Genomic DNA, 24,892 nt, shown 5'->3' on the forward strand with positions numbered 1-24,892 from the left:
AGCTCAAACACAGCTTTAAAAAAAAAAAAAACTTTTCAGTACGACATTTCCTGAGACCTTTGGCAGCAGAGTCCCTGCTCCTATCTCATTCTGTTCATGCATTTCTTATGACACTTATGGAACTATTTATTGCCATTTAATATCACTCTGACATTATTCTATTTAAAACATATTGTGCATTCATGTTGTGTATTCAGTCACTCAGTCATGTCCGACTCTTTGCAACCCCATGGACTGTAGACCACCAGGCTTCTCTTGTCCATGTGATTTCCCAGGCAAGAATACTGGAGTGGGTTGCCATTTCTTTCTCCAGAGGATCTTCTCAACCCAGGGATTGAACCCAGGTCTCCTGCATTGCAGGCAGATTCTTTACCATCTGATCCTCCAGGGAAACCCTTAAAACACATTAGGGCCTAACAAATAAAAAGCAGTTACTTGGCTTTTTTAGAGGCAAATAGATCTGAGTTTGATATCTACTCACCAGCCACTAACAATGACTTGATACAATCTTGACAATCCTGTTTATTGATTTGGTGAAGGTTGATGATATTATTAATACCCACCTGTGAGTCTGATGTAAGAAACGGCAATGACGTATGCAGCGTGCTTCATCTTGCATCAGCACCATTTGTCAATTAATAAACAGAGATGTTCACCCTTGTATTCTCATCATTTACTTGCCAAGTTTATTTCCTGAAATGAAAATAGCATATGTATTTACTCTTTACAAACTTAGTTTAAGTGAAAATACATTTCATATTTTGTTTCTTTATGCCTGGTTAACCTCTCAAGTTCTCATTTCTGCTGAGGGTGACTCAGAGTTGAGATGACACTGTTACTTTCTCCTATGAGAACTAGTATTTTGGAAACTACACATTCTATTCAGGATTTTCTCCCTGATCCACTTTCCTTCCACCCAGGGCAGAGTAGAAGGATTTATGTACTCTTCAGGCATCTGAGAGACACTGAATTTGCAAGCCATCTGTGCTGCTGTCTGCCTTTAGTTGAGGTGTGGCACTTCTCACCTGGTCTTGGACTTTATAGTCTCTGGCCTTGTTATTCTCACTACTATCAGATGACAGAAAGATCAGTGGAAAACCCTGAGTAAATTTGAGAGGGTCTCAGAACAGAAAGAATCATAGTCTGACCTTCCAAGCTGTATTTCCCCTGCAAGACTGCAAACTAAGTCTCATTTCCACTTGATGTTGGAGGCTAGAAGTCTGAAATCAAGGTGTCAGCAGAACCAGTTCCTTTTGAGGGCTGTGAGGGGAGGATTTATTTCGGATCTTTCTGCTTGGCTTAGAGATAGCTGTTTCCTCTTTGTTTTCTCCTTCACATTGTTTTCCTGCTATGTTTGTTTCTCTCTGCATCCAAATTTCTCATTTTTAAAAAGGACAACAATTATATTGGATCAGAGCCCACTCTAATAACTTCATTTTAACTTAAGTGCCTTTGTAAAGACTCTATCTACAGGTCAGGTCTATCTACACGTGAAGTCCTAACTAGGGTTTAAGGTTCCAGTATATCTTTTAGAGGAGGGGCAGCACAATTCAACTCTGACCATTTGGTTACTCTAACTGCAAGATCTTCATGTTGATTGCCCACCCTCTCAGGCACCATTATACCCTCTGAAGGTGCCCCCTGGTGTACACAGGACTGTGAGGCTTTCTAAGGTACATCTCTATCTGTGCCTTCACTGGCTATTGCTCTTCTATTAGTCTGGAGTGATGGTGAAATGGGTTTTCTAATGAGGTCTGCGGCATCCTGGAGGTGAAACAATCTGGAAATCAAACCATCGTTCGACCTGTCCGCTTTGGAGCTTTCCAGCGGTGTTTCTGCTATCCCACCATCTCCCCTGGTTAGCACGGGTGGAGTTCTACGCCTTGCTCAAAGACCCCAAATCACTCTACACCAGTCATGTGCTTCCAACAGTCTGCTCTCTGGTGGGCCTCTTATCTCTATTTGAGTGGGAAAAAAAAAGGACTACTTTATTGTATCTTTTCTGTAATAAAAGCAGAACTACTCAAAATTTATTACAGGTAAAGATAATTAAGCTACTGGAATTCACATTCCTGTCCTTGTCCTTTTAGACTCAGCGTAGGGCTCCATAACCTGCATTTTTATGACATACCCTAGATGTTTCTGATATGCAGACCACACTTTGAGAAATGCTGGTTTTAGTTAAAATTCATGCTCTGCAATTTGTCTCTTAGTATATAAAACTAAGTGTTTGAAATAAGAAAGTGGAAAAAAAAAGAAATATTTTCTTTCTTAAGTACTTGGCTCTTGAAAATAAAACCCATGACTTTAAAGATCATTACTTTAGCTAGAGATTTTCAAAATCTATCTAAAAAATCTAATAAATTGACCCTTTGTTCTTTCACACTAGCTCTTCTTTCAGTTCACTGTATATGGTAAGCTCTTCCTTCTGCTTGAATGGTGAGAAAACAGATTGAGGAAAAGGATTTAAAAAAAAAACAAAACACTGAGTTAATTATTCAATATTACTCTGCTACTTTTATGCCTGCATATGCCTGTATGGGTATGACAGAGAAAGAGGAACAAAATGGAATATGGGAAAGAAAGTGAGTTACAATGGAGAAAAAGAATTGTATGTGCAACCAGTCACGACTTATTTGGAATTCTGGCTCTTACATTTCTCATTTGGGTCAAGAGAGAAAATGATTTGATTTATTTTCATTTCAGTCAGTTTCCTTCTATATAACTACAAGATTCTATCAGAATACAAGTACATTTTACTTTAATTTATATTCTTTAATCTGGCACACTATAGAGAAATCGTCATTATTTGTTGAATGAATAAATGGGTGATGTCATTTCTAATGAAAGGCAATAGAAGAGTTCGTTTTACTTCCAATTAAGTTCTGTTCAGTCCGAATACTGTGTTTAAGGAATGAGCCTCCTTATGGCCTTATCTTCATTTCAAAAGCCACGTGACAGTCCTTAGGAATGTGCTGACGTTCTGGCTACTCCAGTGAATGTATTTTTCCTCCTTTGAATGTCAGTAGAACTTACTTTTTTCACTCATGACTTAATGTGTTATGTCATAAGTGCAAAGAAGGGGTCACTGGCTCTCCCAGAAGAGATACCCACTGGGAATGCGAACCCTGTAGTGATTCAACTATTGGAACCGGTCTGGTGGTGCTAGGCCTAATTGGGTCTTGCAGCTAGGGGTGAAGCGGGGAAAAGAAAGGATCTTCCATGGGTTAAGGCTGCCTTTCCAGATGGTCCAATGACTAAGTAGCCAGTTTCCAAGGACATTTGCATCACCTATGGAAACATCAGATCAGTGCACACCAGACAGATCCTTGGTGACTCATCCCACCATCCCTGTGCACAAGAGTTACTACACCCGCAGACAAAGAAGGCGACCACTGAGTTTCTTTTCATTACCAAATAGATATACTATCCCTGCCAACAAAAAAAAAGTACACAAAGTGTCTCTTCATGATATTGCAACCAGTTGAGACCACACTAAGAAAATCAGCTTGTCTAAATGATGACCCCTTCTTTTCTTCGGTAGCTCGGATTTGAAGGAGAGACTCTGACCTGTGTTACTGGAGGCTACTGGAGGGTGTGGTTCATTAAAACAAAGAGTAATCTAAGTAAGAAAGCATGGTGTCCTGAAAATATAAGATCTCACAAAGGAAAGCAATGAAAGAAAGTCCCATGATGACTACTGTGTCAACCTCTATAGGCTCAAATTGGAGAAGGAAATGGCAACCCATTCCAGTATTCTTGCCTGGAGAATACCCCAGACAGAGGAGCCTGGCAGTCTACAGTCCATGGGGGTCGCAAAATGTCTGACATGACCGAAGCGACTTAGCACAAGCATGTCCTCTCTCTACTAAGTGCTCAGCTTCTTCTTAGCAGAGACCTTATAGACCTGTTCTTCACATTAGCTAGCAAACGGCCCTTTACTTAGTAGGTATTGAGCAGGTTATTGTCCTTGAGGATGATAGTGATGACAGTAAATTTAAACAAGTGAATAGATTCTTTAACAAATAATGCTGATATAATTCTTCTCTAAGAAGAAGAAATCCAGACTCACATGGGTTCAGTGCGTTGAAATAGGCCCACAGCTAGGAAGAAACAATGACTTACAACTTCAGATTATGATTCCAGGGCTGTTTTCATTACAGCATGATAATAAGGTCTGTTCTTTGTGTGTGTGTGTGTGTGTGTTTTAATTAGGATATTTGATATGAAGTTGTTAGGTCTGACAAGATTTTTTTCTAATAGGAATGACTGAGATATCCTTAAACAGGTCATCAAAAAATTTTGTGTTATTTACCTTCTGTTTATGGTTTTTACAAGGAAAATTAATTTCTGCCTTTCAGACATGGTCTAAGGCATTGCTCTGCAGAAGTAGAGAAATTAACTAAATGTTTCTCAATATTCCTTTTGGCTCTGTACTCTTTTAAATGGAATTCTACTCAAACATTTTTTAAACTCTGAGTTCTATCTTTTCCTGGGTGTTTTGTAAATAATATGCAAGTAACAAAGTGAAATCAGTATGGATGAGTCAAAGTTGGGAGGTCAGGGAAAACAGAACGAAGTTTCTAGCCAGTGGAGTTCAGTATACATGCACCACTATTAACAGATTGAAATGGAATAAAAATACACAATATTCCTCTTCATGCCTGGGCACAGGCTTTTGAAAGTGCTCTGGCATATTCCAGATATTAAACCCCAAAGCTCAGGAGTTTGTGGAGGTCCCAGGAACTTGGAAAAGTCTTGGTTATTTGCTTTTGTAAATCTCCAATCCAAATTGTGCTTTCCCCACTCTGAACATAACTTCATTTTAAAATCTCATAACTTCATTTTAAAACCTCTTTTGCAGCTATTTTTACTCATTTGTTGTATTGCAGACTACAATGGTCAGTGTTCATGTGAGATCAGCCAAACAGTTACTATTCTACGCAGCAATTACAGTAGTTTTGAAAAGCAAAGCATGTGGAACCCCATTAGCAAATAAAGAACTCAGGACTGAAAGAACCAAAGAACAAATATTAATAGTTTATTTCAGTACATCTCGTATAGCAACGCGTTACCGGAGGCAATGGGTATGAAAGATCAGATTGGCACTGGAAGTGCTAAATGATACTCATTTGCCACCATCACCAAAATAATAAGATTGCCTGGGAATATATTTTGATTGTCAAAGATAATTTAAATAATGTGATTTTTTTTGGACCCACAGTTTAAGTCAAAGCCTTATCCCACCAGGTAATAGAGATGAGATGAATTAGAGGACTATAGCCAGACACGGAAATGGGGGGAAAAAAAGGAAGAACCTTTTAAATTCTAATAGATGAAACATGTAGTTCAATAGAGGTAAAAGTAGAATAATGATGCTTTTCATGGGTCTTTATCACAGAAGACCATGCTATTCACAAATTATGAACCATAAAAAAGGAATTTTAGTCAAAAGACAAGTCTGTTTGTATCATCAATGAATGATACGAAATAGAAAGAAAAAAATGCACAGGAAAACATAAAATGGTAACGGCTTGATAACTCTATCAGCTGTCTCTACACATTAAAAAATACAGAAGAATGAAAGCTTACTCAGAATAAAATTCCAAAGACTATCTAAAATGGCACACGTACTTTCACTTTGGAAAAACACAGAAAGAATGGTTTTTGTGTAAAAAAAAAGTGGTCTGTCTAGCTTATACTGAAGTCAATTTCACATGTAGATTTTCATAATACTGTCTTATCTCAGAGGGCATATGAAATATACTCAAAGTTATACTCTTTAATGTGGACTGGTATTCATTTTTTTAATATTAAAATACTTCAATTTATACCCAGATGTGCTCCTAAATATTCTGTCACATAATTATCACATAAAAAGTTTGATAGTGATTTTCTTTAATGTAAAATTAATTTGAGCCTCTGGTAGATTATAAATTGGAGCTTTGCTATTTATTTTTATTAATATACCATGATGAATCTTTGACAGGTAAGTAACCACTCTTACATATTAAGAAACAATATTATTTGGAGAAAGATTTTTAAAAAGGTATGTAGACTTCTGAGTCCAAAGGGCCACAGTTTAAGAACAAGAGCCCTAATTCTTGCCTTAGCAGAATGGCTATATAATCCTGGGAAAGTTCTAGTTCTCTGTGCCTCATTGTTTTCAAGCTTAAAATAATGCGGCTGAAAAAAAAAAAAACTTAACACCAAACTGTTTTTTAAAACTTACTACCCTATGTTTTACTGCTGGTATATTTTTGGTGTCTTTTTTTTTTTTTAAATCAGTGCTTAATCCTACTTTCCAAATTTATTCCAACTTGTCTCCTAACATCAAAAGCAGCTGTCTTTTAAAGCTGACAGGTGTGGGGGAAGAGAAGATTTCCAATCACCCAAAGGGCTTTTCCAGCCCCCTCACCCTTTCTGATCTGCCTCCATAACTCAGAATCACTGCTGCCAGGGGACATCAGTGTTGATGGGTCTCTTCCTCCTCCCCGTGGTGTGCTGGGGTGGAAAAAGATTGAGGTCCATCGGTCTAAGTCCTTCACAGAGAGTGTTCTCTGAGGACAGAAGTGCTTGTCAGGCATAGGCATTAAGGAAAGCATCCCTTCAGGGGGATGTTGTCTTCTCAGCATCACTTTTACCTCCCAAGACTCCTGGAGTAAGTGTGAGGACCGACATACAACAGCTTTCTTTATTTAATGGTCTGATTTAAAATTCTGTGTTACTGACATTGATCCTTTCTTTTTCACTCTACATTTTATGTCCTCTCAGTTCCTAAGCTGCCTTAAAGATTCCATATGTCATAATTCTTTTGTTGAAAGCAACAGAAATGGACTCTGGCTAACTTTAGCAAAAGGAAATTTATGGGACAGATATAGTAAACTCAGAGAATGTATAGGAGCCTGAAGACCTGGGCTTAAGAGTGAACAGGTACCAATGCAGCGCTAGGAAAAAAGAGCAGGAAACACAATACAGTCCTTCAGCATCATGGGGATTGGTTCTAGGACCCCTGTGGATACCAAAATCCAAGGATACTCAAATCCCATACATGAGACAGCACAGTGCAGTTGGTCCTCTACATCCCCTACTGGAAAAAGTGTGGATATAGAAGGCCAACTGTAATAGCAAGAGATTCTGACCAGGAGGCTGACTCTCAGTAGAGAACTCCAAGCAATTTCTGTCTCTTTATCATGTTGCTCCTGTTAGATTCCAGGGAGTGAACATCCTTTTGACTTGGCAAGGCTCATATACCCACCAAACAGGTAAAGGGAAAGAGGTTCTTCTAGTATTCATTGGGAAAAAAGATAATTCCCAGGAAGGATCCAGGAATTTTCTGTTGGGAAAGGCATGCAAATGCTGAGCAGATACTAAAAGGACAAACACTCATGTGTGTTCATATGTGTATCTTTCTCCTCGTTAAGGCAAAGCTATTTCTAAGAATAGGCACATAGTCCACATTTTCTTTTGACAAACTGGGTTAATTTCTCTACTCATCACTTCTTTTCTAAAAGCATGATTTATCTTCATTTATGATTCCAATTTCATCTAATAGCGTTTTTCTTAGAAAAGTACAGGTGTGCCCCCAATGAGGAAACTGCTATGTAACCATGTTTAAAATCTGTTCTACATTAATAGTCAAGAGAGATTTAAAATGTTCAAAAGTTAGATGGGGCAAGCTTCCTTTAAAAATAGAAATTATTTGATAAGATAGCTCTTTTTTTCTTATCACCCCTAAGGATATTACTGTCTACATTCATATGTAAGGTGGTCTCAAACTGTAAGTAGCATAAAAGAACATGGCATGTAGGTAACATGTAATAGGAGTGTTCTGCAATATTTCCAGATGGGGTCATACATTATCCCATATCTGTGGAAAATTCTGAAAGAGATGGGAATACCAGACCACCTGACCTCCCTCTTGAGAAACCTATATGCAGGTCAGGAAGCAACAGTTAGAACCGGACATGGAACAACAGACTGGGTCCAAATAGGAAAAGAAGTACGTCAAGGCTGTATATTGTCACCCTGCTTATTTAACTTCTATGCAGAGTACATCATGAGAAACGCTGGGCTGGATGAAGCACAAGCTGGAATCAAGATTACCGGGAGAAATATCAATAACCTCAGATATGCAGATGACACCACCCTTATGGCAAAAAGTGAAGGGGAACTCAAAAGCCTCTTGATGAATATGAAAGAGGAGAGTGAAAAAGTTGGCTTAAAGCTCAACATTCAGAAAACGAAGATCATGGCATCTGGTCCAATCACTTCATGGCAAATAGATGGGGAAACAGTGGAAAAAGCGTCAGGCTTTATTTTTGGGGGCTCCAAAGTCACTGCAGATGGTGATTGCAGCCATGAAATTAAAAGACGCTTACTCCTTGGAAGGAAAGTTATGACCAACCTACATAGCATATTGAAAAGCAGAGACATTACTTTGCCAACAAAGGTCCATCTAGTGAAGGCTATGGTTTTTCCAGTGGTCATGTATGGACATGAGAGTTGGACTGTGAAGAAAGCTGAGCACTGAAGAATTGATGCTTTTGAACTGTGGTGTTGGAGAAGACTCTTGAGAGTCCCTTGGACTGCAAGGAGATCCAACCAGTCCATTCTAAAGGAGATCAGTCCTGGGTGTTCATTGAAAGGATTAATGCTAAAGCTGAAACTCCAATACTTTGGCCACCTGATGAGAAGAGTTGACTCATTGGAAAAGACTCTGATGCTGGGAGGGATTGGGGTCAGGAGGAGAAGGGGACTACAGAGGATGAGATGGCTGGATGGCATCACTGACGCGATGGACATGAGTTTGGGTGAACTCCGGGAGTTGGTGATAGACAGGGAGGCCTGGTGTGCTGTGATTCATGGGTGGCAAAGCATCAGACACGACTGAGCAACTGAACTGAACTGAACTGAATACTTTCACAAAGTGATAGTTTTCTCACATGTTTTCTGATATACCTTTGATAGAAATAGTGTGGCATATTTTTCCCTCATTATCTCTGTTCACCTATTGGACTTTATGGTACTTTTTTTTCCCACTACTACAAACAATCTCCACAGGATTTAGCTACTTTTTAAAAGGCTTCTGTGTTTTTTATGGTACTCTATTATTTTCTTTGATCATTCAGTCCTTTTTCTTACCTTTGAGATAACTTCTTCTGTAAAGACCAATCTAGATTGTACTCGGCACAAATCCAGTCACACAGAAAACCCTATACAAGCAAATCCAAGCACTAAGTAATTTGTGTCAGGATTCTGGATAGCCTTAAGATTGGAATTTGCTAACTATTGATATGAGTCTGATGAAAAAGAGAATATGAATTCACTCAATACTAGATTCTTCAAGGATTGATTATTTATTTGGTGAGGTTTTCAGGCCTTTTGTTTGTATACTTTTACCACTTCCATTGATCAGACTCTTTTGGGGATGAAAAAAGAAGGTGAGACGAAATTCAAGCTGATTTGTTTTGTTGTTTAGCTACAGCTCTGGTTAGGGAGAATAAAAAAAAAGACGTTTTGTTGAAGACAGAAGACGAAATGTAGAAATTATTGGCTCAATTTAAACTAAGGGAATCACTTTGGAAGTTGTTGATTTATGCAACCCCTGCTTCTATTTGCATAGATAACTGAGTTAGCTTTATAAGAGTTTAGAGTTCCCTCACTCACAGATATTTTATTCATGGGTTATTGCCCTTAAAAACACTTAACTATGAAGGAAGTCCTCTAAAGGAAATTCAGCCTCTGAAATGAGGCTTACAACTATTACACCAAAGATCTGACAGGCACAACTTACCTCCTTCGGTTTAATGATGATGTTGTTGCCTTGGTCACAATCTTCCTTTTGTTCATTTAAATGGCACAGGAGCAAAAACACCATTTGCCACACTGGTTTGCACGTTAATGAATACAACATAAGGGGCTTCCCAGGTGGTATAGTGGTAAAGAATCCACTTGCCAATGCAAGAGATTAGGACTCAATCCCTGGGTCCAGAAGATTCCCTGGAGAAAGATATGGCAACCTGCTCCAGTATTCCTGCCTGGAAAACTGAATGGACAGAGAAGCCTGGTGGGCTCCAGCCCACTGGGGACCAAAGAGTCAGCCATCACTGAGCACGCATGTATTCGTAAGACCAAATTACAGGGCTGTACTCTTCCTCAAGCTGATAGCTCACTCTAATGTTTTTCCGTGGCAATGACAGATGCCCTGGTACCTATATAACCTCCAGAATAGGAGTTCAGTAAATGTAGTATCTACACAATTTTGGAAGCCTTGAAATCAGTGAAATTCATTTCTGTGATTCCTTAAAGTGAAAAAATAACAGTTTTTGCAAACAATAACTTTCTAACATTTTACCTCATATCTTAAGAAAAAAAAGACAGTTCAAACTGAGAAATGTAAAGGAAAAGAACAAAATAAAAACCACTTTTAATGAACCACACTGCTGCACTCTCTGATGAATAGGGAAGTCTCAGCTTCTAGGTGCCTTTAGTCCCCACCCTGCCACTGTCCTGTTTGTCAAAGCAAGCACCTGTTGAGATGGAAGCTCTGCTGGGAGTCTCCACAAGTTCCAGGATCCAAATGATGGAACATCATGAGCCACAACTGCACTGGCAGAACATTATCATAATAGCCCGACCTCCTGAGTTTTTCCTGATTACCTGGATCTTACCTCCCAAAGGGAAAATGACTTCAAAGACTGAACCTCTTGCCTGAGTTTTTCAAAGATTCAGCAACTTGAAGCTACAGATTCTCCCCAGCTTGTTTTCAACATGCACAATAATGACAGAAAATGAGCTGAGTCCCCTTAAGAGTCCAGGAGGATGTGGAAGCAGCGCCCTCACCACTGGCCAAGTCTCATTACACAGAGCTGCACTGGCCTCTGTCATTTTAGGTACAGGAAGAGGAAGGCTACAAACTCCTTTGTATTTCCTTCAACAGTTGTTTTTACTTTAACATATTTAAAAGGGAGCTGTAGCTTCCAAAGTCCATTTGGAAAGCCGAACAGATTAAAAAGAGTTTCCAAAGAGTGCTAGCCCAAATCCTGTTGAAACTTTTAATTAGTCTGATGTTATTTTTAGACTCTCTCAAAGCTCCATAATTGAGCCCTTTGCAGTTGTACAAACAAATAGAAACCTTGTAAGATCTTGAAATTCATGATAGTTTACTAATGAAGTCAGCTTGGAAAACTCGTCATTGAATATTGTAATTTGATTGCCATCTTATTCTGATTGGACCCTGGTTTTGCATTTAAATGAGTATATATTATTTGAAATGCAAAACAGCATGTTATCTGGGGTATTTTGCAGGAATAGACAAGATTAAAAACGTCTAATGTTCCATTTTATAAAAACATTACAAAATGGAAGTGTAGAGCTGACTTTTAAAATTTATTAGTTACAGCTTACAATAATTGGACATTAATTAATCCTAAATTGCAAGACATTTCTGCGGAAATGCATATTACATCCTTCTCATCAGTACTTAGCAGATACATTAGTATATTATTTTTGTTTGGGATGCTGAAGGCACGAAGGGCAATTTCTTCCTAAAGCAGTTGCTGCTACAGGAATTGACTGTTGCTCATGTGAGTTTAACACAATAGATCACCAATTACTGATTTGCAACAACTGACCTTGAGTATCCAATTAAAAAAAAAAAAAAAGCTGCAGCCGGAGCTGAGGCAAGCTGAATTCATGAATTAGGTTATGTGTCGGCTTGTTCCAAGCTTTGATTTTTGTCCGCCTTTGTGTTTTTAGATGGCTTGGAAAGAAATTTTCTGATGCTGTAACCCTTTATTATTCTTCTCAACTGTGGCTTTTGTGTCTTACATAGAAAATTGTTTTCAATCACGTCACCCAAAAAAGAAGATCTCTGAGAAGACCATGGAGGTCTCTGGCAGCCATCTCTGTATTTGATTGTTTGGCTGTCAGAAGTTTCCACTACATCTCTTCTTAGACACATGTAGTTACTTATAACCCTATTATGCTGATTTTTTTTCCCTCCCTTCAAGGCCTTGTTGACAAAAGATTGTCAAAACAGGACCTGGGATTTATAAGTATGTTATCCAGGTCTTTGATATAAGTTTTAATTATTTAGATATTATATACAGTGAATTGTAATATGTGAAAGAAAACTCTATGTGGAACTTAGACAAAGACATTCTTTCCCCTCTTTCATATTCCTGAGCTCAAATCTAGGGATGGAAAAACAAGAGTTCCTAGTGGCTTCAAGAGGAAGGAAGGTGGTGGCAATGACAATGTCTACAATGGCGGTGGAAAGAGCAGAGAAGTGGCGTGACTCTACACCTGGGCTTTTGTCAGGCCTGTGCCAGCATGATGTTAATTCAACCTCAGGTCAGCCCTAATGGGCAGTTCTAAGAGTTTTCACGAAATTTTCTGCCATCTGTAAAGTGCACACAAGTACCACTGTCGTATAATCCATTTGGAGAATTCTGCTGAAGTAATTTTGATTTCTGAGATACTAAGACTAGGAAAGTCTGCATTTAATCCTTCACTTTCAACCCACTGGCCAAAATGCATGAAATACCAATTTTTTAAACTAGGATAAGTCGAATTTTCTGAACTCAAATAAAGCTTAAAATCAAACTGCCCTAGTTTAAAGAAAAGATACTTAAATGTTGAGAGAAAATCTAAATGATCTTTCTATTAAATAGGGATCATGTACTGGATCAGGACAGATGTGGGCTTGAGCGAGGTCATAGGCCCACATCTTATGAAACTTACTGTAAGTGAATGAGAGCTGCCAGCTTCCTATATGGCCCTATATGCCCAACCAAGCAAAATGATATGAGGATTAACATATTAGCTGGTCCAACAAAGTCTCTCCTAGTTTTTTTTTAACTGGAACAGAGGAAAATATCCTCTTTTCTCTGTTGGAAAAAGTGAGAATACGTGAACCAAGTTTCCAGTTGCTATGACTCAAGCATCATCGATAAAGCTGACCAAAGAGAATATAATTGAACTGAAAGAGAAGTATGGGCCAGGGATAAGGAGCCATGCTATCTGAGTCCATTGTTCCGGTTGTTCCAGAGTCATTGCTTTTCTTCCCCAGGTTTACTTATTCTTGCCAATAAATCCCCCATTTTAGCCTAAGCTTGTTTGAGTTGTGTTTATCTCACTTGCAAGGAAGAACTATCCTCTTTCATACATAGAATTAATTTCTCCTTTCTGTCCCCTCCATGGCAAAGGAGTGAAGGGAAGATTGGCCATACAGTATGAGTTTTCTCCGAACTAAATCCCCATCCAAAAGTAGAGCTAGAAGATAAATATGCTTAACTGTCATCTCACTTGTCATATGTCAAATACAAAACTGCTTTTCTGTTTTTCAGATTCAGCCGCATTCTTGATTTTAATTTATTACTTATTTGAGGTTTTCCAGAGTATGCACCTTGAACATCTCAGGCTTCTAAGAAGAGACTGAAATGTTCCAATTGAGTAATACATGGCAACACAACTAGTTAAATGTGTATCTTGCCCCCTAAAAGAACACTTTAAGACTTGGGCACTGATGGCACAAGGGATACAAAGGCAAGGGGAGAATCAAAGTTCGTTATGAGTCTGTGTGATTAACAGTGTAGGACAAGAAGCCAAAAATGGGATTTTGGTAAGAAGTAACTGCTGCCATCTATGGGGTCGCACAGAGATGGACACGACTAAAGCGACTTAGCGCAGCAGCAGCAGCAATCAAAAAAGTAATGGAATCAAAATGCGATGGTATCCTAAAAGTTATTGTTAAAAAGGATGTAAAAAGAAGGTGATAAACACGGTGCTAAAATGCAAACGTTTAAGAGAAATACAATTTAAAAAGGCTTGGCTTTGACAGTTGTGACATTATGAACCTTCAAAAGAGCTACTTTTGACATGTGAAGCAGATGAACGTCAAACTACAACAGACAAACAACAAATGAAAACAGAAGAGAGAAATGGGAAGAGGAAACAAAGGGGGACACACAGAAGAAAGAGTCAGAAAAAGGTTCTCGAGACTATGGGATAGAAAGGAACCAATGAGTAAGCGCATCACTTAGCTGACAAAGAAGGACAAACAGAAAAATAAAGGAAGTAATAATGCAATGATGTTCTGAAAAGGGAAACAGGGAGCTAAGGGAACTCGAGTTGGGTTATCTAAAGTTCACAAGTAGGTTAGGTCATCTAATGCGCTTGAGGAGGACGAGTATGGAGTGCTGGGGACGCTGAAGATCTGGAACATTTGGAGGACATACCCTGTGTCAGGGTCAATAAGAATTAACTGAATACTATCATTACATATGCTCATGAAACATCAGTTACTATTTTATAAGGTATGTTTCTTTAGACATAATAAATATACCTTTAAATTTTTTTCCCACCAACTATTGACAGTCTAGGAACTTGGTCAAGGGAGACGGAAGACAGGGAAATGTAAGAATTCACTAACATAGCTGACCATAGGGTTCAGGTTTTGTAGTGAGGCAAACAGAACAAGAAGGAGGCTGGGATCTTGGAATTAGAGATAGGGCTTGAGGGACCAGAGAAGGCAATGGCACCCCACTCCAGTACTCTTGCCTAGAAAATCCCATGGACGGAGGAGCCTGGTAGGCTGCAGTCCATGGGGTCGCTAAAAGTTGGACATGACTGAGCAACTTCACTTTCACTTTTCATTTTCATGCATTGGAGAAGGAAATGGCAACCCACTCCAGTGTTCTTGCCTGGAGAATCCCAGGGATGGGGGAGCCTGGTGGGCTGCCATCTATGGGGTCACACAGAGTTGGACACGACTGAAGTGACTTAGCAGCAGCAGCAGCAGCAGCTTGAGGGACTGGAGTTCACCGATTATTCATGTAACTACAAATAGGTTTTGAGCTCCTACGGTGTTCAAGTAGTGTGCAGAGGACCTGGGATAACAATGATGAACAAGATGGGTTTCCCCTCTGGCAGCCACAGTTTAGTTAAAGAGATAGCTACATACAAAAGCAGAATTCAGTAGAAGTGAGGAACTGGGAAATAAGGAAAGAAATGGTGGTCAGAAAGGAGAATTTCTGAATTAGGTATGTAGGGGAAAAATGCTAAATAGCAAGGAGATTTTAGGTGTCCATTTTAATTGTATATACTGTATTTGTGTAGTTTGTATACGTATCAAAAAAGAGTTGAGGGCAGGAGTGGAGGGACGAGGGGCTTTGACTTAGAAACCAACACTCTCTTTTTATTGTTGTTCTTGTTGTGACCACAAAAGGAATTGGCTCCAAGTCATTTTTGGCATTCTCATTCCTTCTACTCTAAACTGAATTATGATCCAATGTCAATTTCTTAATCCATAAATCTGGCTTGACATTTCATGTGCTTCTAATAGACGGTACTAGAAAAGCTATTTCTGACTTAAGCTCCATAAAGGAAATGAGGAAAATGCAGAGAAGGCTTCAGGCTAATCTATAAAGTAATTTGAGTTCTATGCCAGAAAACTCTTCCTCAATTCATCTCAGGAGGTGATCTGAAGACTGTCGCTTCTTTGTGACACACAGAGGTCTAAGACCACAAGTTCAATATAATTAACTACATTTCTGTGTCTATAGAGCATCACTGGAGATTTCCGGAAAGTAAAACAGTTAAACCATTGGATGGCACCATGTAGCCAATACCCCTCACCCCTACTCACTGTACCATCTACACTTTTGTTCAATTTTTAAAAAACTGAATTCAGGTTTATCAGTTTGGATGTGGACAAAGTTTAAAGACAAGCTAAGGTTGCAAACACAAGTATCTACAAGGGTCAAGCAGTTGGAAGAAGTGAGTGAAGCAGAAAAAGCAAAAGCTGGACAATAAACACCGTCAGCTTCCATGTTCAGCTGATGTTAGGTGGGGTAGGCACTGCAGCAAGCTGGGTAAGTCTTGGGGCAGTTGCCTGTCAGTAATAGCCTATTATTGCCATGGGGAAATGTCAGCCCAGGGTTACCAGATCTTCCAACTTTTTCCACAGTCTGGAAAATACAATTTTTACTTGCAAACTGATTTAAAAAGTTGGTTTCTAATTCAATTCAAAGTAAGTTATAGGCTGAACTAAACCCACTTGTCAGCCTCAATAAACTTTTAACTGGTTTGTATTCTCTGCTTCAGAATTCAGTTCTCACATGGATGTTTGGGAATTGCATGGCCATGGTCTAAAACCCTGATGTGCACACTCAGGTTACCGCAACCAATCTTGGATGAGCTTCACGGGAGGTAACCAGATGCAAGGGACAGTTTATTTTAAAATGTTGCTTCTACATCTCCTCTATTTAAGAAACTATTTCAGTGCTGTGTATATAGGCTCTTAAGATACACAGATCAATTGTAGAATGGCTCTGTTCCAAACATGTAACAAAGACAGGTAATTTCTGTGTTCATCACTACCACTCTGGAATTGTTTTCTCCTGTTGCCATGGTTTCCATTCTGAAAATCAGAAGCATTGAACACTTCCTTCCTATTCATCCTCAGGGACAGAGTGGAAACTAACTTTTGAAAAGAAAGAAAAGCTTGTGTGCAAGTCACTACAAAGTTTGGCCCACTAATGCTCTTATCCGAAGAGGTAATTTAGCCCCTGGTCTCCAGGAAGTAATAAAAACATGGGCTCCTTAAGTCTGATTATCCTTCAAGTTCTAGTTTAGCCTCCTCATTTCTTAGAAAAATAAAACTGAGGAGTGAAAAGTATTAGCTGTTGTGTTGTTCAGTCGCTAAATCATGTACAACTATTTGCGACCCCATCAACTGCAGCACGCCAGGCTTCCCAGTCTTCCACTATCTCCTGGAGTTTGCCCAAGTTCATGTCCACTGAGTCAGTGATACTATCTAACCATCTCATCCTCCGCCACCCTCTTCTGCTGCCTTCAGTCTTTTCCAGCATCAGGGTCTTTTCCAGAGTCTGCTCTTCACATCAGGTGGCCAGAGTATTGGAGCTTCAGCTGGTGGTTATCAGATGTCAACTCCACAGACTCTCATATGTCATAAAATTAGTGCTGCAAAGTCTTCTGAAATCAATGCTCCTTAGGTAGAGTAGCAATTGGAGCCAGAATTCATTTAAGTCAGCCTGGTGGTGTTTCTGTAGTATCCATGCACTACCCACAGGCTTCTCAGCCCTGCCTAAGAAGCTTCAAATAATAGGAAAAATGAACACAAAAAGGCTTTAAAAATGGAAGCAGTTTGTTGGCTCTTTACTATTAAATTTTCAGAGGTAGGGTGGACTTCAAACACAATTTGATCAACCATTTCATTCCCATCATGGTGATCATGATCATCTCTATCACCATCATAGCAAATTGTTAAATTACGTTTATATGTGTTAACTACTCTTCTAAGTATTTCACAAACATTTACTCTATAATTTTCACCATACTCCCATGAGATGGGTACTGTTACAACCTGATTTTATCCTTGAGAAAACCGAGGCACTGAGAGCTTAAACCCCCCAAGTTTGCATTGTAGGGCCAGGATACAAACTTGGGCTACTGATTCCAGAGCCCTTGCTCTTAGCCTCTGCACAAAGATTCAGATTGAACTAGTCAAGGATAATCCTTAGGGATCAGTGGTTTTAAAAATATCTCTCAGGTAGATTGTGATATGCTCCCAAGGTGGAAAACTAATGCTGTTAACAGGGGGTTAAGAGGTGAAACTGATGTAGAGTAGGCAATCTGAAGGTCCACGGCAAGGAATACCATGTTGGAATTTAGGCCTAACTGCTGCTCTGCGATGCTTACATCCCAATGGAAAAGAGGAGTAAACACCATCAACTGATGGAAGAAACTTCTGGATGGAACTGCTGAGCACTGCTGAGCACAATGACTGCTCCTGCAGGGACCCTTTGCCCGAAGAACTCAGATATTACAGCCACAGTATGTTTGCAGGGTGTCCATTACCTGGGTATTACAATTTTTATATTATGGCAGTCAGAGACTGATTATAATTAGGAAAGAGAGAAAAACTTCCCAGGGACATGGTGCTTCACTATAGATCCCCTGCCTCTAACTCTCGATGCAGAAATCTTTGCAAGAGTACTTTCATGGATCTCAATGACAACAATTAAGCTTGAAGAGCATGAGAAGACATTTTAATCAGAAGCTAATTAAGAACAATGGGGGCATATGTATTACTGATGTGTCTCGAGTACTCTGACTGATCTGGGAGATTATTCCATTAATATCTGGATGTAAACAGACACCGACATTTTCTCAGGATGAAGCAACTGCACTCTGAAGTTTCCACCTCCAAATCTGGCTTTTACTTATTAGATGACAAATAAAAATGAGCAACATTTACCTTTCTGGGGAAGATGTCAGGTGCTGATTCCACATTTTAGGACAGCATCAAGTGTAATACCTGAAAACATTTACCTTTCTGGGGAAGATGTCAGGTGCTGATTCCACATTTTAGGACAGCATCAAGTGTAATACCTGAAACAACGGTGGTCAAGAAACCAGTGCTAATCATATTTAATTGTTGCTCCATTATAAAATAAGACTAAGAATATATCTGGCCATAAACACAGAGGGATAGATTCTGTGAGTAATAGAAATATAAAAATAAAAAATAAAAAAGCCAAAGTAACCATCGTAGTAGTATTGTGTAGGTTTTACCTTCTGTTAGTGTTGGACACAATACAAACACAATAGGGCATTTTCAGGGAGGAGGAAGTTCTCTTTGGCATACAGTCTCTGCTTCAATCAAGCAATCAGTCCATAGTGTCTCCCCTTACCAAAACAATTGGGTTGTTTCCCTCTAAATTAGCTTGGCATTTTTAAGTCCATGCTCTCTCAGGAACCATGCTTGCTAATCAATGGTGCTTGCTCTGTGACCCCAGTTTTCCCGGTCATGCTTCTCAAAGAGGCTGTCCAGGAAACTTCATTCTAACCTTGTTTACACTGCTGGTAACAGATAACAGAGATCCTCTTATGTAAGGAGTGAATTTTGCACATGGAGAATTCTACCATATGACTTCTGACTGACTTCCCAGCATTTTCTTCCAGTCCCTTCTCAAGTGAGCACTGAAACATGCGTCAGGCAATCTGGGTTGTAATCTCACAATGTCTACCACTGTAAGCTATTTCAACTTCTCTGAGCTTCACTTTTCTTGCTTCACAAAACAAAAAAAAGATGAGATGATTTTAGCGTCTTCCAAAATTAAAGGTGTTTGGATGCTATTTATTTTTCCTTCTGGCTTTCCTGTCTCCTCTTTAGTCCCTGTCATAGTCATTTTGGTTTCCATGTTTTACCAGGTCTTTTTATTCAAGGAGTAATTTTTTTCTCATATTCATTGATGTATTAATATTCTACCCATTCTTTTAAAAAATTTATTTATGTGTTGGTTACAGTATTTTCCTCTGAATTCTATTAGTTTTTTTTTTTTTAATTTATGGCTCTGCTGGGTCTTTGTCGTGGCGCACGGGCTCTTCGTTATGGTGCACAGGCTCTGCGTTCTGGTACACGGGTTCTTCGTTGTGGTGTACGGGCTCTTGCTGCAGTGAGCGGGCTTTTTCTAGTTCCGGTGGGCAGGGGCTACTTCCTAGTTCCGGTGGGCAGGGGCTACTTCCTAGTTCCGGTGGGCGAGCTTCTCGTCGCCGTGGCTTCTCCTGTTGTGGAGCACAGGCTCTAGGGTGCACACGCTTCAGTAGCGGCAGCTCGCAGGCTCTAGAGCGCAGGCTCAGCAGTTGTGGCGCACGGGCTTAGTTGTCCTGCGGCATGTGAAATCTTAGTTCCCAGACAAGAAACAACCCATGTTCCCTGCACTGGCAGGTAGGTTCCTAACCACTGACAACCAGGGAAGTCTCAATATTCTACCTGTTCTTTAAAGTTCTTCTCAAGTCCCGATTTCTTCAAAGAATTTTTCCAACATGTGTGAGTGTGTGTATGTGTAAAGGCAGGTGGACAGGACAGCTATTTGTTGGGCCACGTGCCAGGGTTATAAAGATGAATGAGAGACATGTGATTCTTTCATGGAATTTAATTGAATGAGATAATAGCATCACTGGTAAATCCCATTAATAATTCTTGGGAAATAAAAACAGAATCTAGGTGATACAATAAAGTCTAACTTTCTTTTCCTTTGTGCTCATTCTAGTTTCACTTGCTCATAGAGTGCCACATGCATAGGCCCTGCACGTGGCACCTCAGATCAAGTTTCTAGTGTGAAATGGCTGCGCCCATCACTTCTGCTCGTGGACCATGACACCTCAATTCAGGATGGTGGAGGCAGACTGTGTGTACTTCAATCTGGAGTGCCACGGGCAGCACAGCTATGACTGACCGGTAAGAATTCTGCCTCCTCTCCACTGACGAGAACCCTATGAAAGAGCCTCACTGATGGCCTTTTGGGGAGAGCAAGTACTCCAGAGTATAAGCTTGCAGCTCTATATTCTTTGATTAAAGAATAAAGCTATCCTTTGCTTCTGAATTGAATTCTATTGAATGATATTAGGTAGAAGGACCCTTGTTTAGGACCAACGCAGGAGGGGAGGTAACAAAATTCTGGTGACCCAGATGGGATAGATCATGGCCTTTTCCATCTGCATGTACCCACTAGGCTCTTGACTCACCCCAGCTCCAGAGACAGGATGGCAGAGGCTTTGGGAGGTTACATGAGGATGACTGACTCTGGTCTTTGCATTCACTCTGATGGGGTAGAAGGGTGGCAGCCTTTGGTCAAATCCAGAGCAACTTGGACCAGCAACCTGATATCCAAGTGGTACAGCATTGGCCCCAGAGTATCCTCTTGAATGCACCATATTGTGGCATCACTGGGGATCAGAGACTGAATCTCATGTGTGCCTGCCTGCTGCATCTGGCTGGTCTTCCTGAGGTCCCAGGCACCTGGGGATGCTGAGGATCTGTGGATAAGAGAGAGCTGCAGCAGTCTTGCCCACTGTTTTCACCAGTAGCCCTGTCATCTTGACTCCTGTGCAAGGCAGCAGTGGCTACACCCAGGGCTTTATAGTTCTCACCAATGCCCAGGAGTCAACAGTAGCATTCTCCATAGGCCCTTTCAGTTTCGTAAACAAAAGTAGCCAACCTCATGAGCCAAGAGGCGAGGCTGGGAAAAGGCTCAGGTAATGAGGACTGCCTAAGATGGAATGAGGACACATAATCTGAGTTCAAGGAAAGGCACAAGGGATGCCTGAGTATGAAACGTGTCAAGGCAGGTGTGCAACCAGTAACTCGATCTCTTCTAGTCAGTGCTGGGGAACCCTGTGAGCCACTCACAAGATCAGGAGCCCCGTTATTGGGAAGCCCCAGGAGCTACTGGCAAGAACAGGAAACACCCACCACCCAACCTCTCCTCCTCACACTGCTTATGAGATGAACCTTGGGTGATTCTTTACTGATTGAGATTCCACAGGCTCTCCTCCCAGTATCAGTATAGGATACCAGCTGCCTCCGCGATCTGTTGAGTACCCCGTGGGAATCCTTTCTGATTTCTAGCCTTCACTTTGTGTGAACTCTGAAAACTCCTTTTCAGCTGAAAGGAGGAAAAAACCGCTGTCTCAGACAGACAGGATACTCCCTAACAGAGCAAACCAGTCAGGGATTAATGTTGCTAAGCTGCTTTGGCTCAGATGTGGCCCCGTCTAATCTTCATGGGACATTCTCACTGGGGAGGGACTGACACTCTCAAGCAAATTCAAACTACAAATTCAAACTACAAGGCGAACCCCAGTTATATCAGGTGTACTATTCAGACACCTCCTACTATGGTCTTTTGAGGAATCCAATTAAGAGTGTGGTGCTGGTTCCAAATCTCCTGAATCAGACAATCTTATTTGAGTCAAAATCTTTTCGCATTTGCATGTCAACAAATCACTCCCTCGCTAGTTGGAAACAAATTCATAATAGAACATCTAAGAGACAGAGAAACAAATGTCCACCAAACTGAAGGACTGACCACTAGGGTACATCCTGAAGTATTTGAAGTTTTTCAGTTATTACTCCTTGGCCCCAAAACATGTAATCATGAGTAATACAGCCTGGCCCCAGTACTTCTAGGAGATGGGGAAAGGTGGCCTGTCCATGGGTCTCTAAATTACAACACCATTTTATAGTTGGACCTGCCATGTCAGAGACAAAAGAAATGGGATGAAATTTCCTATGTCTAGTTTGTTATGGTCTTATATCAGAACAAAGAATTTCAAAAGGGATGCCTGTTCTCCTCCACTGAGGAAATACCAAAGGAGACTAAAAGCTTCCTACCAGTCCCTTGACCCTCCCCATGAGGACCTTCTTGATCTCTTCCCTAACCCTATCACCCTAACTTCTTCCCACCCTTCCCTCTTCCTTCTTATGTCACAATTTGGGCCACATGCCCAAGGGGCTCCCTCCATAACAAGCCCTCTCCCCTAGAACCCAGTCTAGCAAGTCCACAAAGTGGTACTAATTACCAGTCAGGGTCCACAACCCTCTAGGAAAAGTATTCCTTTTGAGGCAGGTCCCTGATAGAGAAGCAGGGCTCATTCAGGTACACATCCCATTGACCACTTCTGATCTGCATAACTGGAAAAGTCCTAGTGAGGGATTGAGGGAGGAGCCAGAGACATTCCTGAATCTGAGTAGGAGAATCTTTCAGATCCATGACCCGACCTGGGCTGACATCTAGAGCTCCTCAAAGTATTCCTAAAAAGGAAAGAAAACCCTATGGTATTTCCTAAAGCATGAGATGAAGCAGACACAGAAAACAGAAACAATGCAGGTCACACTATATTCAGACTGAGGAATCAAGAGGTCCCAGATAACAAACCTAACTGGGACCACTGAGACAATGGAGAAAGAGGGCGAAAGATGTATTATAAAAATATGATCCTAAGATCCTAAAAAGAATCCAGGCAGCAGGAGAGAAACTTGCCCATTGGAATAAGATAAAGGAAATCAATCAGGAGCCAACAGAAACCCTTTGGCATTTCTACAGTGCCTCGGGGAATGCCTCTGAATCTATACTTCCATTGACCCTGAGTCCTTGCAAGGGAATGCAATCCTGAGATCATATTTTATTTCACAAACCGCCCCTGACATTAGGTATAAACTTCAGAAACTGGAAATAGAACCAGATAACCTCTACTTCTTGCCTAGCCAAGGCTGCCTACCAGGTGTTTAATAATGAAGATGTACAGAAAGGAAAGTCAGAAGATAAAAAGTCTGGAGGCCAGCTCACACACCAGTCGCCCTCCAATGTCAACTGGTTGGGACGGGAATCTGGACTAACCACCTACTGAGACTCGATTCCAGTGAATGATCTCCAGTCTCCACCAAGGGCTAGCAAGCCAAGGAAACTGGAACCCAAACAGGGCACCATATGTAAACAAGGAGGACCTGGAAGAGACAATGCTTTTGCCACCCTCAAAGGGGACAGAAATGGCAAATCCTGGCCACCGGTCTTGAAGGTAGATGGTGCAAATATAGAACGAAGGGGCTAAGGGCTCCTAACCTGGAAGTCCAGTTGACCCCTAAAGAGCCTCAGCTGACGTTGAACACGGGAGTAAAGCCTGTCCAATTCTTAGTTGACACTAGTGCTTTTACTCCCTTCTGAATACTAAGTCAGGGATTGTAAAACTATGAGGCTACCAGGGAAGTCCCAAGAACAGGTATTCACAGAGCCATCAGGATGTAAACTGGACAAACACACATTCTTATATGCCCCCCAAGGCCCTATATCCCTGCCAGGAAGACATAAATCAGGGGCTACTGTTCACCTAATGGGAGACTAATTAGAGACTGGTGTCCCTTTAGACAAAGGGCACAGGATGATAATGCTAATGTCTAAGGACAAAGCTCCCAGACAGAGCAAGTCAATCTCTCTGGACTAAATCCCAAGGTCTGGACCCAAGAACAGGTAGAATGAGCTGCAGGCACCAGGCCTGTGTTAGCCCATGTAAACCTGGACATACATGACCCAAAGGAAAGCAGTACCCTCTCCAATGAGAGGCCTTATCGGGCACTGCCTTGTTATACAGGACCTAATTGACCAGGGACTTATTAGACCATGTCAGTCAGTCTGTAACACCCCCATTCGTCCTGTTAAGAAAACCCAAAGGGGAATACCAGATGGTATGGAGCTCTAGGCAGTCAATGAAGCCACTGAGGATATACACCCAGCAGTGTCTAACCCCTGCACCCTGCTGGCCACTTTACTGTTCACCAGGACCTGGTTTTCTGTATTAGAAATGGGAGTCACAGGAAATTTTTGCTTTTGAGTGGCAGGACCCAAACACACAACAAAAACAACAATACAGGGATTTCCTTGGTGGCCTAGGGGTTAAGACTCTGCGTTTCTAATCCATGGGCCTCGGGTTTGACCCCTGGTCAGGGAACTAGATCCTGCATGCCTCAACTAAGACTCCCACAGCCAAATAAAAAATGAAAAACAGTACTGCTGCTCCGAGGGTTCAAAAATTCCCCCACCATCTTTGGGGAAACTTTTGCTAAACACCTAAAGGATCTATATTTGGAGAAGGGAATCCAGAATATAGACAACATTCTGATTGCCAGTTCTAACTTATAGAGACCCCTGAAAAAATTGCTAACCACCCTGAACAACCTAGTCAATACAGGATAAAAGGTGTCCAAGACAATGCTTCATTCTTACAGGTCAGAAAAGCCTATCCCAGCAAAGAAGCCTTTTTGTAGCTCTGCCCCTCCTAAAACTGTAAGACAGTTTAAGGGTTCCCTGGGGATAGCCAGATTTTGTGGCATCTGGGTCTCTATTTATGGTCTAATAGGTAAGCCTCTATACGAAAAGTCGAAGGAAAAGATAATAATACTTTTATAGAACTGAGAATACAAAGGATTCTTTCAAGAATTGATCAACCAACTACTTTACGCCCCTGTTCTGGCTCTCCTAGATTTAGCTAAACTTTTTGACTGATACCGGAGAAGGCAATGGCA

General features: G+C 40.8%; 1 long non-coding RNA gene across 2 annotated transcripts in view; it reads right to left on the minus strand.

Moving 5' to 3' along the window:
- Nucleotides 1-569: 569 nt before the first annotated feature.
- Nucleotides 570-24,892, minus strand: part of LOC132343365 (uncharacterized) — a 392,620-nt gene continuing 368,297 nt past the window's right edge. For both annotated transcript variants that reach the window (XR_009492170.1, XR_009492169.1), the window contains one exon: nucleotides 570-693. This is a non-coding gene — a long non-coding RNA (uncharacterized lncRNA). The remainder of the gene's footprint in view (nucleotides 694-24,892) is intronic.

Source organism: Bos taurus, chromosome 21, assembly GCF_002263795.3.
Source record: "Bos taurus isolate L1 Dominette 01449 registration number 42190680 breed Hereford chromosome 21, ARS-UCD2.0, whole genome shotgun sequence".
In the NCBI taxonomy this organism is placed as follows: domain Eukaryota; kingdom Metazoa; phylum Chordata; class Mammalia; order Artiodactyla; family Bovidae; genus Bos; species Bos taurus.